Here is a 7,430-nt window from a genome sequence, read left to right as displayed (position 1 = left end):
GCTTTTGTGTGTGATTTTGGTGCTTAGACCTGATCATGCATCCTTCCTCTCTGCTGGCTCCTTGTGCCAGAGCCAACTGTGCCTCCTTCCAACTTCAGGTTCAGTTGCATCCCGTCAGGAGCTTCAATTTGGTTATGATGAGAGTATTTACACCACAGGATTTGGTAAGGCCTACACACCAGAGCTTCCCTTCCCCAGCCACTCCCACCTCAGAGAGCCAGTTGTTAAAGATTGATCAGCACATCACTGTCAGTACACAAGGGTTCCCTAGCTGTACGGAAAACATACCATTGCTCTTATCAGAAGCCTGACAGGTGCCCAATCCCACAACGCAAAGCTCTGGTAAAATTCAGCATATGTACCCTGCCTTCCATACTACAGAGCAGTCTTGGGACCCTTACACTCGGGCTGTCTGCAGAGAACAACAGAGAGAATTCTGAGTCTCTGAGAAGATTCCGAGTCAGCTTCCTGAAGTAGCTGCATGGATGAATTGTAGAAATGGAGTGAGCCAGGATCGTGGCCCAGCTGCTGCTTGAGGTGTCCTACTCAAGATTAATTTTTTCAAGGGAAGAAGAAATGAAATAATTGTAAGGGAGAAGGTCCTGGGCCTCACTGAGAGAGTGGCAAGTGGCAAAGAATGTGCTCCAAGATTTGTGTTTTCTTTCAACTTAGTAATCCCATCCTCCAGGAAACACGGCCCACCTAATACAGGGCTCTGCCCTTTCAGTATGAATGTCTTGTCCTATGGGGTAGAGCCTGTGGGGGACAGGGAGGACTCATAGGTGTAAGGAATGTCTGTCTTTTAGGAGTCGAGGAAGATAGTTGAGGTAAGGGGCAGATACGTGCCTATTCCCTCCTTGGCGATGAAGTATGAAGAAATGTCCAGAGATGAGAAAGACAGCAGGGCAATGAGAATAACACGTGCAAAGGCATGGCATCACGGGTTTAGGAAGCCACGAAAAGTTCTGTGAGCTCGGGGTATGTTCTACAGGGGGAGGTGATGGCAAGAGAGGAGCATAGAAAGAAAGATGGCCCCAGACTGTGGGCCAAGGTGTTTGTACTTTATTCTGTAGCCAATGAGGATTCACCAGAGACATTTAAAACAGGTGAACAATATAATCACATTTTTTTTTCAGGGATATAGAGAGTAGAGTAGTGACTGGAGGTTCTGATGACCAAGATCAGGCTGTGGCAAACACAGTTATTTACTTCTGAAGTATCAATTCTCCTTTTCTTTCTTTCTAACAGAATCCCAATTTCAATAAGGGAAGCAGCATGCCCTGCTTGAAACAAACAACCTTCCCAATTCCCATTCCCAGTCTTCATGCAGAGGGTGGTCCACATGACACAGCTCTGCCCAGTGGAATGTAAACGCAGCTCAGTGGGTGGAGCTTCCAGGAGAGCTCTTTGAAAGAAAACAGACTCAGGAGGCAATTTGCCTTTTGCCCTTTTGTCCTTCTCCCTTCCCCTCTCTTCTTGCCCTGAATGTGAATGTGGAAGAGAAGCAACTATTCTGTGAGCTTAGGTGACAAGCCCACGATAGCCACATGTCAAGGAGGGCTGACTGGAAAGATAGAAGAAGCTGGGGTCCCTGGAAGTATTGTGGGTCTGCCATATTGGTTCTGGATCTTCTATACCTGAATTTCTTACTGTGTGAGAAAAAAAAAAAAAAAATCAAGCTCTGTTTGGTCAAGCCAAGGCAAGCTCCACTTTCTTGTTACATCAGCCCAAACCGTTCTTGACTATTTTGGGTCCTATCTCAAAGATCCAGATGACAGACCCTGAGGACCTGAAGTTCAGCAGCGCTGGTGGAATGAAGATGTAGGAACACCTCTCAGATAGACTTGTAGCAACACTGTGCTAGGGAGAACAAAGCATGAAAGACCATTTAGCCTCGAGAGCAAGGGAAATACAGAAGGCAGAATGGGTGCAAGGATTCAGGGTGCAAGGTTTCAGGGGATAGGTGGCATATATGCAAGAAGATGATGAGCTGAGTCTGGGGCAGGCTGAGTGTGAGGGGCTTGCTGTGTAAGTAGATGGGTCGTCCTGTGGGCAGACACAGGGGCAGGATGGCATTCAGAGGAGAGGCTGAGAGAGTTCTGAAGTACAGGTATGGTGGTTACCAGCAAAGAGATGGGGGCTCCAGAAGAGTGGATGGAATCACTTAGGAAATGAATGTGTGATGACAACAGGAGTCAGGAGGGAAATTCTGGGGAATACCATCGGGCAACAGGGAACGGAGTGGGAGGGGCGTTCAGGAAGAGAGAAGAAGGCTGCGAGAGAAGTGGAAGAAGGATTCACAGAGGCAGGGTCCCAGGAGCCAAGAGCAGAGACGTTTTGAGAAGGAAAGAGCAGTCAGGGTGCCACGTGCAATGGAGTTGTCAAGTGGGATGAGGAATGAAAATCAGTCTATGGATTTGGCAATTAGGATGTCAGATTTTCTGCTAAAACTGCTCCCACTGAGGTCACTAATGAAGCCAGAGAAATAGAATGATTTGCCCAAAGTGACATCATTAGTAACGAGCCAAGCACTAGAAATAGAGGGCCCTGACTCCCAGTGAAGTGCTCTTTCTCTCCTATTGCCCATACTTTTAGCCCCCCACCCCCAAATCACTGAGACAGGTTTTCATTTTAGAAGAACAGCTTTGGGGATCCTTTATGGTCAGATGCAAACAACTTCTAGCTGTCTGATTGGTGAGTAGGTTTAAAGAGGTATCATTTTGTCTCCAGATTAAATTATCTCCTTAACTAATATTTTGATGTGCCGAGACCTCCGAATGAAGAAGGAAGCAAGACAAAGAGAGGAACAGAGTCAAAACTAGAGGCATCCGCTCCTGCTCTGATCACTCATGGCTCTCGGCCTGGCTGGAGACTGCCCTTGGTCTCTTGTTCCATACCTGCCTTGCAGCAAGAGGGCCAAGGGACCGTCTGCCATGTTGCCTGCTACTCCAGGCAACTGGAGAAGGGCTGCTTCTCTTACCTCAACTAAGGAAGAGCCCTTTCAGAGACAGGTCCGTCCCCAGTGGGTTTCCCGTGTCCATCATGGAGACCAGAAACAGCCTAGGCACATGACCTCAGCAGGTGCTATTTGAAGCCAAAAATTCTGGCTCCATTTCCAGACCAAGATACAGAAAACTCATAGAATCTATAAAAGCCATATCTCTCAGCACGAGAGGCATGGTTCAGAGGGAGACAGGGAAGTCCATTCTGAAATTCATGGGGCTGAGCTGAGCCTGAGTCGTTGTTGTTGTTGCTGTTGTTGTCGTCCTTGTTGTTGTTTTTTGCTTTGTGCCTGAGAGCAGAGGTCAGACAGTAACACTTGGAGGGGCAAAGGTGTCATAGCCCCGTGTGCTTAAACCACCTGACCCCCCCCCCCCACCCAGGCAATCCCACATCTATCAGTACTATAAGTACGGAGGTTAGAGCATCAGGTTGTACCGACAGGAACCCCTCTTGCAAAACACTCTGTGAGAGAGAACAGAGAGGAGTAAAACGAGTAAATCCCCCAAAGTTGTGAAACTCTCCTGCCGCCATCCCCTGCCCCAGGCTGACAGGGGGTGAACCAGCGGCGTGGATATATGGCTTGGCAGCAAACCTGGTGGGTTTGCTGGGGGGCACTGCAATCCATAAAGGAAAAAAGGTCTACACAGGGTAACAGTTTTTGTTGTTGTCCTTGCTTTTCTTGAGCAAACGGGCACTGATGTTCTTTCTCTCCCACGTAAAGAAAGCTGCTGCGGATCTGGAGACAAATTTTCTCCGATGGACAAGGCAGCGAGGGCTTCTGGCTGACTAGAAGTAGCTGCTATTCGCCGTCTCTCCGAAGAGAGACATAAAGAAGGCGATGCAGCCAAAATAAACAGATGGTGGGATCGGGTGGGGGGATTCTGTCAGGAGCAGACACACAGGTAGCATGGGCCCCAGGCAACCACACAAAGCCATGAAGAGGAGCCAAAACTCAGCAAAGAGTTCTAGAACCCTGGGAAACAACAGCGTGTGCTCTGCCCCACGGGGTTCGCCTTGGAACTGTCACCGAGCCAAGGGTAGTGAAGTCTGCACAAAGCAGGAGAGACCCAACAAGCCAGCAATCCCGGACGCCAGGGAGGACTGAGAGAAGACAGGGTTGGGAATGAAATGGTAAGTTAGCAAAGTCAGCATAAACCCAGAACCCCCCGAGTGCTGGGAAGATTGAGTGGCAGATAGCGTGGTGTGCCAACTGGAAGGCTGCTTCCAGAACCAACTGCGAGCCACTGAGGCAATTCTGCAAACGTTGACTGAACACCTTCTGGGTAACAGGCCCTAAGACACGGCTCTCCTTCTGAGGACCTCATGGTCGGGGAGGCAGCGTGTTTTTAGGTGGATCAATTACACCACAACATAATGGTTATGAGCAGCGTCCTGAAGGATCACGAGGGAGGGATCTGTCAGGGAAGGCTTCAGAGAGGAGGCAACATTTAAGCCAGGTAACGAAGAGGGCACTTGCCGAGTCTAGAAGGAAGTCTTGCCTCAGAAGGCTACAGGTGCGCAAATATGAGGTTATATTAATTCAGGCTCTGGTTGCAAAGCAAAAAAAAAAAAAAAAAAAAAAAAAAAAAGAAAAAATCCAGTCAAACTAGCTGAAGGTAAGAGGAGTGTTACCATAGAATTACAACAGATAATCTTACAGAAAAATGAGAGGAAAGACACGCTTTGAATTCCATGAGGTCCGGAACCAGGATATCACGAGCTCATGTGAACTCACGGTGCGGACACAGGACTCTGAACGGCCCCACTCTGCATCTGCTCTCTGCATCATGTGCCCCATTCCCGGTTTTTCTGAGGTCCACCTCTCTCTGCTTACCCATGCCCTTGGAATCCCATGACTTTGCCTCATGGGTGGCCCTGGGTTGCTCGGGCATCAACTTCAGGATCAACTCTCTATGACCTTTCAGGTCAAGTGCCCATGATCCTGTGGGTGCACCTGACTCATACTCTGTGTTCTCATTCCAAATTGCTGCGACAGAGAGCGCCATGGGCCCAGATTCGGTCATTGATATCTGATTGGAGAGTTGACATGGGAGTCAATTCTCCCACTGGCATGGGAGTCAAAGTGGGTAACAGACGTGGCTTAAATACCTTTCGAGACGTGAGGGGTGCAGACGGGGAGTGCGAGTGGCATATTTACTGTGGTGAACCTGCTCGTGTGAACACTCGGAAAACACAGGAAATCTGCCATAAGGAAGGACTGTCAGCAACCCCTCTGTGCTCCCATGGCTCGCAGTGGAAATCTTTATCTCACCACCAAAAATATTGTGATTAAATTTTATCTTCATGTGGATCTCTCCTTCGCTAGAACTTAAATTCTAAAATAAAGTTGCAAATTGTAACCATATTTATCATTGTGATTCTAGAAGATAGCATTGCACCTAGTACATGTAAGTCTGAATGAACCTGGATTGTACTGATTGCTGTATCTGCCATCACCTTCGTTCTTCATTTTCCATCCATTACCATTGTCTGCTACCTGCAGCTTTCCATGGTGGGAGACAGGCATCCTCGGGATGCTGTTGAAGTCGACACCTGAGAACAGAGATTCCACTGGACTCTGGCAGATGTCAGAAGGGGGCTGCACTTGTGTCCAAAGTCCGACGTGTGCAGTGGGCCCTAAATTGTGACCATGATGGGATAGATGTAGTTAGGTGTGTTCACCCAAAGTCCTTCTGCATGCAAAACTAAGGAGCCGCTTGCAGGGGACCTCATTCTTTTTTTTTTTTTAAATTTTTTAAATGTTTATTTGTTTTTGAGACAGAGGGAGGCACAGCATGAGTGGGGGAGGCGCAGAGAGAGAGGGAGACACAGAATCCGAAGCAGGCTCTGGGCTCTGAGCTGTCAGCACAGAGCCCGAGGCGGGGCTCGAACCCACGAACCATGAGATCATGACCTGAGCCGAAGTCGGACGCTCAACCGACTGAGCCACCCAGGCGCCCCGCAGGGCCCCTCATCCTAATGGAAGATGAGATGGACAGACGTATGTTGCCTCGGTGTCAAAGGGGCAAACGGTATCTGCATGTACTTGAACCAAGCTGCAGGGACTCCTGTCTGAAGAGCAATAAAGAAGAGCTGGAAGGAGATGACACTCACTCTGCTTCCTTGAAAGCTCTACAGGACCAAAGCAGTGCCAGGTTGACACACTGGAGAGAAGATGTCTTTTACCCAAACACAGTGTGGCTTTGCGGTATTGAGAGCTACAGCCTCAGTCATGGCAGTGCAGGTGTGTGGCAGCAGTTTGGTGGCACCCGTCAATGTGACAATCCCCCACAGAGGTGGCAGCAGTGCCCAGGATCAGCAGCAGTGCCTGGTGGCCGGAAAGCCATCCAGAAGGCGGACATTGGCCGAGGAACCCGGCAGGATATCATTCACACCTAACTGGTCTTAGTAGTGAGCACACAGGATTCACCCAACCACCTGCCGCTGTGCATGGAACAACACTGTAAAGTGACTCCACTTGCACCCGCGGGCGGTTTGACTCGGGGAGACTTGAGTGACGTGTAAATCGAGGCACCTCGCTTTCTCTCGGCTGCAGCCCAATGTATGGGAAACTGCTCTTTCCCTGCGAGGCCCAGCAGGAATTAGGACCCTCCCTGCACATGCAGGGAGTCCAGAGGGAACAAAAGTGTTCAGCTCCTACCAAGGAAATCCAAGGGTACTAAGAGCAGCTGCCAACGGGAGAGTGTAACCGGAGAGAAATGACTAGAAACTGCCCAAAGAAAATACATGCTCCCTAGCAACATGAAGTGTAGTAAAGAGGCCAAACAAATAGCTCTAAAAAGGATGTGGTAGTGGTAGGGGAAGTAATCAAAACTAGGAAAGCGAGCAAGCATGAAAAAAAGAAATCAAACAGCAACTCAGCTAGAGAAATTATGGCACAAAGTTAAGAAAGTGCAAAAACACGATAAGGAAAGCAAAGGTGAGGAATGAAGAGAAGATTGCAAGAGAGGCTAAGATAAATAATAAGGCATTTTTCAAGTACAGAAGGAACTAGAGGTCAGTACAAGAGCCAGTAGGGCTTCTAAAAGCTGGCGGAGGTAATTTATTGACAGAACATGAAGACAATGCTAAGAAATATTAAAAGGCATTTTTTCTCTCCCCTCCTTGCCTCTCTTTTCACAAAGGAAGATGGGGACATATGCCAGAGCAGACATAAATTTCCCAGGAGTGGAAAAAAGACATATTGAAGGAAATCAGGATCGTGTCAGCACAGGTGATCAAGAAATTAGGATGTCAGAAAAATTGCACAAAGTCTAGAGCCAGGCCAGAGTCTCCTGTAATGAGGGACCCAGAGGCCAGTGAGGTCCAAGGTCAGCGAAGGGAGGGATGGGAGAGGGTCTACGGTGTGCGAGAACGGAGGGACAGCAACCCACCCATGAGTTGCCGTTGGGAACAGTCCCGCACTG

General features: G+C 48.8%; 1 non-coding gene across 1 annotated transcript; it reads right to left on the bottom strand.

Annotated features, from left to right (window-relative positions):
* Positions 1-5,874: 5,874 nt before the first annotated feature.
* TRNAR-UCG lies at positions 5,875-5,959 on the bottom strand. The gene has a single exon. It is a non-coding gene; the product is annotated as a tRNA-Arg (tRNA).
* Positions 5,960-7,430: the final 1,471 nt, after the last annotated feature.

This window comes from Panthera tigris, chromosome D4 (genome assembly GCF_018350195.1).
Source record: "Panthera tigris isolate Pti1 chromosome D4, P.tigris_Pti1_mat1.1, whole genome shotgun sequence".
NCBI classification, from domain to species: domain Eukaryota; kingdom Metazoa; phylum Chordata; class Mammalia; order Carnivora; family Felidae; genus Panthera; species Panthera tigris.
This window is presented reverse-complemented; position numbering and strand designations above follow the sequence as displayed.